The sequence below is a fragment of the Haemaphysalis longicornis genome, unplaced genomic scaffold (genome assembly GCF_048455015.1).
Source record: "Haemaphysalis longicornis isolate Haplotype H1 unplaced genomic scaffold, Haemaphysalis longicornis Haplotype H1 scaffold_11, whole genome shotgun sequence".
NCBI lineage: Eukaryota > Metazoa > Arthropoda > Arachnida > Ixodida > Ixodidae > Haemaphysalis > Haemaphysalis longicornis.
In genome coordinates this window covers 125,071,301-125,082,757 of record NW_027526214.1, presented here as the reverse complement: position 1 = coordinate 125,082,757, position 11,457 = coordinate 125,071,301, and the positions used below count along the sequence as shown (strand labels likewise).

The window sequence follows — 11,457 nt, the reverse complement described above, 5'->3', positions numbered from 1 at the left end:
AACGCTTCGGTGAACACTATCGAGTCGGACATTCCGCAGATGTTCGTTAGCCTCAGAGCCTTAAGTGAGGCCACCCCTGTCATCCAGCCAGCCAGACACGGCTTCTCCGCTAGGTCTTCCGAAAATTCGATGCGGTCCCACTCGATGCGCTCGAGGCGAGTGTTACTTGCAACGGCCGAAAAAAATAACGATGCCGATTCTTCGTTGAACTCGTAGTTACTCAATTTCAGAGCCCGCATGGACGTGCTCTGCTCGAGGGCGCTCCACAAGAGCTCCGGGTAGTTCTCGAGCAAGCGCCGGTGCGGTTCCACAGCGACAACGCAACTGTGCTGCGACAGCAGCCAGTGCAGGCCCACGGCGGCACATTGGACTTCGTCGCTCTTCATCCCCGGGACAATGGCGTTGGGAAGAGGCACGACCGCTAGCTGTCCGGGGCTCGTTTCTTTCAGCTCGACCTTCACGAACCAAAGCAGCTTGTTCCATGGCAGCAGCTCGTGGAATATCTGGCACGTCTCAAAACCAGGTTCGGTATTGCCGTCTGTGCATGCAATGGGGAAGGTAATTTTGTGACGGCCGAACCACTTCTCAGGAGAGCGGAGCTTGCGAACCAGCGTGGACACGGATGGCAGTTTGGGGCACAGGTTCTTAATGTGAACGGCGTACGAGTGCACGGTGGTGGGCCTCCTGTGTGCCATCGAACTGAAAGAAAATAAATAAAACGGCAAGTTAAAGTGTGGAGCCAAGTCGACAATCACAAACTTCAGTGCACTTCGTTGTTTATATACGTACCGACGTGACAGGATTGGTCGGAGAGGAGGTGGCGTTCTGGTATTTATAAAATAGAGCATAGAATTTCCTCACTACCAGCTGTGATCACGAAATTCTTCTGATTCTTCGAACATTCTGATCGCGTGCTAGCGTCCACCCGACTGCGACCCCGTTCTTGTATTGAAGATGTTTCTTCCGTCGCCCTCGGTTTGGTAACCCGCTTCCCAGGAGCAAACTTTATACTTTGCAGAGATCTTAATTTCCCTGATATTTAATGGGCTGATATTTATTATCACGTAAAAACGCCTCTTCCAGGCGACAAAGAAATCTCCCCCTTCTTTAAAATGAAGACAAATATTTTACCAGCTGGCCCGAATACACTGAATTGCTCAGACACTCCCAAAAATGTACTTCCACAATGTCTTCTTGGATTACTCGAGATTACTCCGCCCCTGTTCGTGAAGAACGCCGAAAACTCCTACAGTTCGCTAAAGGTGTTAGGAAAGAGGGCGATCGCACCAAGCTTGTTTTCTCTAAGCTCTTTATCGATAAAGATTTGTACGTGTGGGACTCGGATAACTGCGCAGTTCGTCTTAACCCCAACGAACGGGGCGTAGAAAATGCAACTGTTGCTCTAAATGGCCAGAGCGAGTGACGCCCAAATACATAAGTGCTTTCCCGCCATAAAATTACTACCTTTTTTACCTAACGAGCAAGTTTCCTCCAGTGATGTTGGCTTTTGTACACAAATATACGAAGTGTTCTACCTAAAACTGTCCCCCTTTCTTCACTGATAGATTCATGTTCAGCTTCTATAGCTGCTCTTACCGAAACCTGGTTGAATGATACCGTTCCCGACATCTGTATCCTGGTCAGTGCTACAGAATTTAATTTTTTTCGCAGTGACAGGCCTCATCGAAAAGGAGGCGGTGTTCTTGTTGCTATAAAAATGATATAGTGGCTGCTAGCGTTGCTGTTAATTCCTTTAGTTAGTTTCCCTCAAGTGTGGCCCGACATCTTTTATTATCGGTGTATTTTATCGCCCTCTTGATATGACATGTACGTTTGCGAGCTAATTTCGCAGAGTTCTGGATGATGCTAAAATCCGATTGCCCAACTCAGTACTAATTATATTCGGCGAATTTAACTTTCATTTAATAGACTGGCCAACCCTCTCATTTGTAAGCAAGGATGCCGAAGCGAACAAATTTTTCAATGCTTGTCTAGACCACTCGCTAACACAAATTATAGACCAACCAACCTCGGCAACCTCGGGAAATATTCCTGACTTGATCCTTACAAACGATCCTGATCTTTGTCCCAATATCACCCACATAGATGGCCTTTCTGACCACGTCAGTATCACCAGCAACCTCACACGCCCGTTTAACACACGACAAGCCGCCAATAAAACAATCAGATGCTATAGCAGAGCCAACTTCGCTAGTATGAACTCCGAATTATTAAGTTTCTCAGAGCATTTTATTGACTGGCACTTATCATGTACGATAGAAGAAAATTGGCTTCTGTTCAAAAACATTCTCAAGCAACTAATAGAAAAGTTTATACCAATTATTACAATAAAAAACCAACGTACCGCTCTCTGGTTAACGCAGAAGCTACGGCGTTTAAACAAAGAAAAAAGCGGCTCTACAGATGGGCCGGTAAACACGTTACTTCGATTTCTTGGCTACGTTACAAAGCATGCGATAAAGAATACCAGACATTACTTAGAACCACACGCCATCATTTCTTTTGCCATAACCTAACATCCATGCTTACAAATAACCCTCGAAGATTCTGGCGCGTAGTGAATCCAAAACAGTATCCTGATATCACTCTTTCCGACAGCAACAACATTTCACTTCCTGAATCACAATGCGCAGAACTTCTAAATGAGACGTTCACGTCTGTCTTTACCTGCGAGAACGCTACCAGCGTACCTTCGAGCGATAGCATATTAGACGTTGACATGCCAGGAATTGTTGTTATTGAGGCGGACATATTTTCCATTTTAGGTAAGCTTAAACTTTCTTCTGCGTGCGATCATACTGGTATTAATAACACTATAATGAAAAATGCATCCCAAGGCATCTGCAGTAATCGAACTGCCCTTTTTTTCCAGTCCCTTGCGACAGGCACTATCCCCAACGACTGGCAGGTAGCCCCCTTTTTTAAGTAAGGCGATCGTTCTTCACCATGCAACTACAGACCTATCTCGCTAACAAGTACCATATGCAAGGTCATCATGGAGCACGTTATTCACTCTCAATTTGCTAAATACTTAGAAAGCCATAGCATGATATTGCCGCAAACCATGCATTGTGTTTATTTGTGTTTTGCCTTTACCGCCTGGCTGCGCCGGTCTGTGTTATCTCTGTGCCAAGGGAAGCGCGTGTTCCATTCTTTCTTTCTGTTCCGCATGTGTTATCTGTTCTGATAGGGAGAGCATTCCGATCTAACGTGAACAGCCCAGAATAATCTTCTTGGATCTACAATGTTCTAGATGTGAATCGACGGTTCGAGAACCACGCGCGCAGACGCCGTGGTATTCGAATCGCCGTAGCTCGCATGCGTACGTCACTTTGTTGACTGCTGCTTCGCCGCCTCTGTATTCTCTGAGTTGTTAGGGGAGCACAAGTTCACTCCAATAAACGTGTTTTCCTCGAAGACAACTGCGTCGTCTGTGGCATCGTGACGTAGAGGTGCTGGGTACGCACCCTTCGTGAGCTCTACAACCTCTGGAAGCCGCCAAGCCAGCCCAAAAAAAGCCGGCCTCCGCCTGCAAGGTTTACCACCCGAGCTCGGTCTACTACCGGAGAAAGTGAAGAAGAAAGACGTCGCAACCAGCACCATGGTCAACCAAGCCAATGCTCCCATCGTTCTGCAGCAACCTCGGGAGCCCCCATCATTCAGAGGATCCCCTGAAGAAGACCCTGGGGACTGGTTGGAGAAAGTGGAGCGCGTCCGCATTTTTAACAGGTGGGATGACGAAGAAACTTCCCACCATGTATTCTTCTATTTAGAAGATACGGACCGAACGTGGTTTGAAAACCATGAAAGCTCGCTAACTGACTGGGCTCTCTTTAAGAGCGAGTTCCTGAAAACATTCGCCACCGTCGTGCGGAAAGAACGAGCCGCCCTTTTGTTGGAAACGCGCACGCAATACCCCAACGAAGGGGTCGTGATCTTCGTTGAGGAGATGAATCAACTACTTCGCCGCGCGGACCCCGAAATGACGGAAGAAAAGAAGCTACGCTTCTTAATGCGCGGTGTGAAGAAGGAACTGTTTGCTGGACTTGTCCGCAACCCGCCCAAAACCATCGCCGAATAAGTGACCGAAACCACTACAATTGAGAAGGCCCTCGAAATGCGTGCTAAGCAGTATGACCGGAACTTTGTTGGCACGGCCAATGCGAATTGCGCCGACAGCATGCCCATTCCCGCAGATAGCCTACGCGAGACTATCCGCGCAATAGCGCGGGAGGAACTGCGGAAATTTCTCCCCATGCCGCCACAGTCAGAAGTCGCTACCCTTACTGATGTGATTAGGGAAGAAGTGCAACAAGCATTAGGAACTTCTACGCCATCCGAAGTACCCCGCGAGCCACAAGCTATGACATACTCCGCGGCTGCTCGTCGACCCCGCCCTGCTCCAACACGCCGTCAAGAGGCCCCGCCGTACCGCCGCCCACTGTCACCCGCCCGACCCCCGGTAGCCAGAAACCAGACGCCGAGGAAGACGGACGTATGGTGAACACCCGATAATCGTCCTCTGTGCTACCATTGCGGAGAGGCCGACCACATCTGCCGTCGCTGCCCATACAAGAGACTCGGACTGCGTGGTTTCTCCGTCGACGCACCTCGCCCTCTCCCTGGCCAACGACCACGTGAGATCGACGAGTACCTATCTGAAACCAGCCGTGGCCCAGCCCGTTTCAACCGTTCGCCGTCGCCCTACCCATACCAATCGCCGAACCACCGTAGCAATGCTGACTTCGCCCGTGGAAGGTCCCCCTGCCCACGCGGGGGGAAACTAAAAGAAGCAACATCTGGAGGTGAAGTTGCTCTACGGCGAAAAAACGGAAACCCTCTAACGACGCAAGGACGCGCCGAAGACAGTGATTCACCACATACCCTCATCCCGACGACCCGACCTAACCCTGACAAGACTCCCGAACACGACGACAACTACACGGCGCGACGCGTGACATAACCGAGACTACCGCTGAGAAGACGACGACGCACAGTGCCCGACCGTCAACACGCACAAGCCGAGATGCGACGCCCCGACGCACCCAGAACTCGAGGAAGGCGGCATCCGACGTCAAGGTGTCAATCGACGGCTTTGATGTAGTCGCCCTCGTAGACACGGGAGCCGACTACTCAGTAATGAGCGGACCATTTGCGTCTACGTCGAAGAAAGTTGTGACCAGATGGGACGGTCCGCACATACGCACAGAAGGAGGCCACCACGTGACGCCAAGTGGAACATGCACATCCCGTGTCACCATAGACGGCACGACGTACCCTGCTGCGTTCGTTATCTTGCCTGACTGCTCCCGCGACGTAATTCTCGGAATTGACTTTTTGACGGAGAACGGCGCAAGAATTGATCTCCAGACCAAGTCGATAACTTTTCCTCCGATCACTCCATGACACCGGAACCGAACCCCGAACACCGTGCAGCTGTAAGGATCGCCGATGATCATGTCACTGCAACATGTAGGGATTTCTTAGCAGCAGGAAGGAAGAACTTGTCGATCTTCTGCGAACTTGCGCTCTTCATTCTTCAGAGAGAGCTTTGGGGTTGCAAACAGACGAAAGAAAATGTGATAGTCCAATGCTGTCGGCGTACATGACAAGCCGCAATTGCGAGCTTCATGTTTTAAGATGCTTCATGTATCAATATGCAGAATACAAGAAGTAATATTTGCTGACCTGACGACAGAACGAGAACTCATGACTTAAAGCCACATCCTTGATTCTGTACAAGAGTGTATGAGCATTTAAATTACTAACAGGGGAGCTACCCATGCAAAGAAAATTCTTCGAACAATAAATGGATACACACAGGAGATTGCGCAAGCACTGCTCCACTTGCTCATCTTCAATCGTACGTTGCATCGTTTTAACAAGTAAAACAGAGCGAGAGCAACTTCAACGTGCAGAAGCATCACAGACGACGAAAATTAGCAAACGGCGCAGTGCTTAGGCATATTTACCTAAACCTTACAGGGGACTTTCAGCGGAATACTATAAAAAGAACCCTGTAATCGAAAGAATGAATCACAAAGCGCGTAGCGACATGATGTGCTAAGCTTGAGCAAGAGATGCTGTATCGGCTTGCGATCATCAAATCGCTTGTACTTGAGCAAAATTATTTCAGTTTATGGGACATTGCTTCACTACCTTTGAAACTTCCCAGCATAAAATCGTGGGCAGTGTTCATTTAATAAATATGAAACAACACACGCTCGTATTCTTTGTAAACGCATATTTAGAAAAACGTACCTTGAAGTTTTATCATATGAATAACCTATACTGCTGCAAAAAGTACTTAATTCAATCACTGATGCATATCGTCGTAGCGGATTCTATATGATTTTGGTACATTCCTCGTAACTGCGTTAGAAGGGTCAGTATAGTAACTACAACATCCAGGGTATGCTTGGCTGAATACTGGCGTGACTGGCATCTCGAATACTGCAGCTAGCAATGATAGGCATGTTTCAAGTCTTCTTGTACCCAAAAACGAAACAATTAAGAGTTGCGGGTATCAAATCTAAAGTTCTAAACGCCAGCTATATATTTGCGCGTGGCCAACACTTACATCCAGTCGTCGGGATGGGTCAAGTGGCTACTACAGTACCAGTCGTCGGAGTCATGCGACTCGGCCGACGAAATCACGTGCTGGTCATGTAGTGAGCACGTGAGTGTTTCGTCACCTTCAACTACATGTCACATCTCCTTCAACTTGTGCCGCAGTACTGAACCAACTGAACCACCGAACCTTCTTGCCTCGTCGGCTGACGAATGACGATAAAAGCGTACACACCGATGGGTTGCTGGAACTCAAGTGCCTTTATTTATTAAGCGAACTTAGCGCGGAGAAATGGTGACCCCCGCCCCCCCTTCCCCGGTCCCCGATGGCGCGGCGGCGCAGGCGTGGAACACGATATCTCACGTGGCATACATCCGGCGGGTCAGGTAACGCGAACCGCCCGAGCAAGCGTGAGAAAGGCACCTTCAGTGAGCCGTGAAGTGCGCGTCCACTACACTTCTGTTTATTTTGATAGAAAAAAGAGAGCGGTCAGAGCGGCTGTAGCAATCCCGGCTACGCAGCGGCGGCCGCAGCTTATTGCACCGTCTGAATAAATACAAAAACACACAAAAATGCGGGAGATCACTGCTCTTTTAGTTTCAATCTCCTGAACGACAGCATGCGCGAAGAAAGCGGGGGCAGAGAGAAAGCCCAATCACGACTGCTCCCCCCGCCGCTCCGCGAAGCTGTCGATTAACTTGCGCCGGTTCACGGCTGGTGCGCCTGCAGCTCCTCGGTTTGTGAGAGTAAACCGTGCTTGCCTAGCTCGCTTTGCGAAAACCACGGTTAGGAGACTTACTTCGGTTATGCCTGCCGTGTAGCTACCTCTGAAGCCGTGAAGGCCGATCATAACAGCCGTTCTAGCCATTCGGCTTCCTCTGCGGTTAGGGCAGTCGTGCCGGGGCGACCTGACCAAGGAGGTGGCCACATGCCACAGCACTGAAGGGAGGGGGAGGGGAGGGGGATGTTGACACAGGCTTTGGGGGGGAGGGGCGATCGCCCCTACCGCCCCCGCTCTCGATTCGCCACTGCTTTACTTAAATACGCTCTGGCATTATGTATTCCCAGTTCGCACTTAATTGGCTAGAATGAGGGTCAGCAACGTTTGCCGTCCGGCCGTCCGGCCCTCCGCCGTGTCGACTGCATGCAACTCGGCCCTACAATTCATTGGAGGGCCGAGTTGCATGCAGCCGACACGGCGGAGGGCCGGACGGCAAATTGGGTGGGCTTTGAACGCAAAGAAAAAAAGAAATAGCGAATTGCCCATATTTGACAATAATCTGGCGAAGTGTGAAGATGGGGGACAATTCAACTGGAAGCGACCAATTCTCTGTTCTTGTCTCGCTGCCTAACTCCATTTGAGGGCAAAACTGGCGTGTCGGCGTTCAGATTGTCAGCGACGACCGCTGCACTAGAAGATAACCATCAGAGTCAGTGATGATCGTATGTCAATATGCGGGGCCGCACGCCCTGTATGCGGCTGTTTTATGTTATGCAAATTTAGAAGTACACATCTTTTCAGGCCGCGGCGTGCGATTTAGTGCTGGTTTTGCGTCCTTTATTAGCGCTTAATTTGTTTATTTGATGCTATTGCCTCACCTACTCACCGTTCGTAAGTCGTACGGCGTAAAACGTTACGCAAGAATCGTTTAGTTTGCGAAAATACAAAACAAAATTTCCACTCGTTTTCAAGGCGGTGCCAGGCCAGTAGTGTCAGCTGAGTCAGCTGCGCAATTCTTGCGTTCGCTTGCATGCTCTCGCTGAAGCAACCTTTTGCAGTTACCAGCAGCGTTCCGTGTTTATGCTACTCGTGAACTTTCCTTTGTCGACCGCACGCATGAAGAAAGAACGGTAATAGTCGTCAGGAAGTTAGGATACTGTTCCACGCCGCCACGACCGCGACAGCTCGCTCAAAAGAAAGCCGATAAATCGGCTTGTTTTAGCGGATGTTATTTTGTTCAGCCTCTCCCAAGGGCTATTTCATACAGTATGTAGTCATTTAAACGCGCCACAAAGTGATTAAGCTAAGTACAACGAACTTTCACTCTGGCTTGTAATTGAAAACACATGGAGTGCGGTGAGGGTCGTCTGCTTTTGTACTACCGAGAGGCGTCGGCCACTAGGTGCGCTGCATGTCGTGCTGCATGTCGCGCGCATGGAATGACCATAGATGAGGAAGGGGGCCACAGTCGGGGCAGTGACCACAAGCGCATAAACCTGAGTTTTGGGTAACTGGGGGGCGAAAAAACGGGTCGACCGAGGCAGCGCACAAAGTTAAACAGCAAACAAATTGCGGTTATAGCCAAAAGCATAGAGGATTATATAGAAAGAAACCCTGGAGAAGAGTGGGAATATGACAGGCTCGTCAAGACTATGCAGGAAAAAATAGTCAAGGCAGGTGGCCAATCGATGGAGAGGAAAAAAAAGCACCCAAAAGCTGGTGGAACAAAGAAATCAAGGCGGCGATAGAGAGGCGTGAACAGGCGTCTAGAGAGCACAGGTAGGCCAAGAGGATGTGGAGACATCAGGAGGAGGTGGACCTAAAATGGGAGCAGTATAAGCTAATGAAACAGGAAGTGCAGCAATTAGTGCAGACAAAAATAAAGGGGGACAGCGAGCGATGTACCCATACGAGGAAGGGGTAGAGACGCGACGAAAAGGTTTTGTAACCATGTGCAGGCATTAGGGAAACGTACGAGCCCCACAGAAGGCGGTGCTATAGAAAACGAGCAGGGGCAGATGCTCAAGGGAGAGGAAGCATTGGCATACCTACACAAAATCAACACGGAGAAGTTGGGTAAGGTGGATGAAGAGGCCCCGCAGCGACACAGAGATGTCGCGGCGGGTAGGCCGGAATGTCTGGAGATATATGGGGACAAGCTGAAATGGAAAAGAGCAGAGGAAAAGGTCCCCAAAAATACCGCGGCAGGCACGGATGGGATACCGATGTAGTTGATTAACCAGTTAAGACCAAAGAGCAAGGGAAAGCTACTGCAAGCCATGGGAACAAGGATAGAAGAAAAGGCAATACCGGCCGCGTGGCAAATGAGCAGGATGAACTCAGTGTACAAGGGCAAAGGAGTCAGGACAAACCCGAGCTCGTATAGGCCAGTAACGGTCCCGTCAGTGCTGTACAGGTTAGCAATGCAGGCAGTGAAGTTCGCACTAGAGCAGTGGGTGGAAGCAAATAGGATATTAGGGGAACTTCAAAATGGGTTTCGAAAGGACAGAAGGCTAGACAACAACTTATTTGTGGTAAGCCAATGCATAGAGGTGGCGAAGATGCAAAACCGACCTTTGTGGTTAGCCTTTCTGGACATTAAAGCGGCGTATGATAATGTAGACGGGGAGCGGCTTTGGAGTATCCTGGAGGACGAGGGAGTTGGGGCAGAATTCATTAGCTTACTCAGGGAGCTATACAGGGAGAACCAAGTGCAAAGAGTGTGGGAGGGGATAATATACAATAGGCCTGTATACACCTACAAGGGTTTGAAACAAGTATGTCCTCTCTCTCCGCTGCTGTTCATGATCTACATGGCGGGGTTGGAAAGAAAGCTAGAAGTCAGTACGCTGAGTTTCGACTTATCCTACATGAAAAACAGGTAGGTGGTGGAACAACGGGTTCCGGGACTAATGTATGCAGACGACATAGGCCCAAATTTTAAAACCTTCCTTACCTTACTAAGGTCGCCTTAGAACTCGTAAGGATGCCTTAGTTCAATTTTGGAACGTTCCCTACTGAGGCGTCCTTACGAAACGCTCCCTTGATGCCTCCTTACTGCAAGGTCGCTCGCGGGCTACCTTGATGCGACCTTACCCCGCTCTTTCAACTGGACGCACACTTCTCCGCAGCACTTTGCACACGCTTCGTAGGCCGCACGGAACGCTGGGAGCTTCGTCCGGCCCCGGCGGTGCTGCGGTGTGGGAGGAAAGCGACGGCTATGGCGTCCGAGTTTTATCGCGTCGTACGAAAGCTGGGCGGACTTTGCCCGGTTTTGCCTGCGGGTGGACGTCTTTATGTGCGGCGACGCGTACAGATATCCGTCGCTCACGATGAGGCAGCCGCGAGACCGCCTCAACCCGATGGAGCTGTACAGCGACGACGAGTTTTCGTTCCGCTACCGTTTCTCCAAGGCAGCAGTAATGAAAATGCTGAAGGAGCTCTGCCTGCGCGAGAACTCGGACAGAAGGGGAGCCCACTACCGCCGCTGCTGAAGCTACTGATAGCGCTGCGCTTCTACGGATCTGGGGCCATGCAGACGGTGGTCGGCGACCTCGTCAATGTTTCTCAGCCCACTGTCAGCAATGTGCTCTGGGAAGTAACGCAGGCGGTGTGTTTACGCCTCTTCCCGAAGTACGTGCAGCTGCCCAACGCAACGGAGGGGAAATCGCTAATGACGCGATTTTACCAGATTGGGAGGTTTCCCGGCGTCACAGGGTGTATAGACTGCACGCACGTGCAAATAATCAGCCCGGGCGGAGACTGCGCCGAAGTTTACCGCAACCGGAATGGAGTCTTCTCGATTAATGTACAGGTGAGTGTTTTGCATTTACTTTGTAGGTTTACGTTTTCGTAACCTTTGATTTGCCTTAAAGAATGCAAGTGTGTGTGTGTATGTGTGTGTGTGCGCGCGTGTGCGTACGTGTGTGTGTGTGTGCGCGCGCGCGCATGACGTATGGTTAGCGCCTGTGGCGTCTGTCGGCTATCTTCATCATTGGGCAGTGAGAGCGATCTCGCCTGCGCCTTGTTCACGGCAGTGAAGATAGCGTTCTGATTACCAAAGGAAACTGGTTGTGGCGTCCTTGCAGGAACCGCTTAGCAGACGGCGGTCGCACGACCTGATCGTCGCCCGCATTTGAACGAC

At 50.2% G+C, this 11,457-nt stretch overlaps 1 pseudogene; it reads left to right on the top strand.

The window, feature by feature from the left end:
* The first annotated feature begins 2,740 nt into the window (after positions 1 to 2,740).
* Positions 2,741 to 10,807, top strand: LOC144160792 (uncharacterized; annotated as a pseudogene).
* The last annotated feature ends 650 nt before the right edge of the window (positions 10,808 to 11,457 follow it).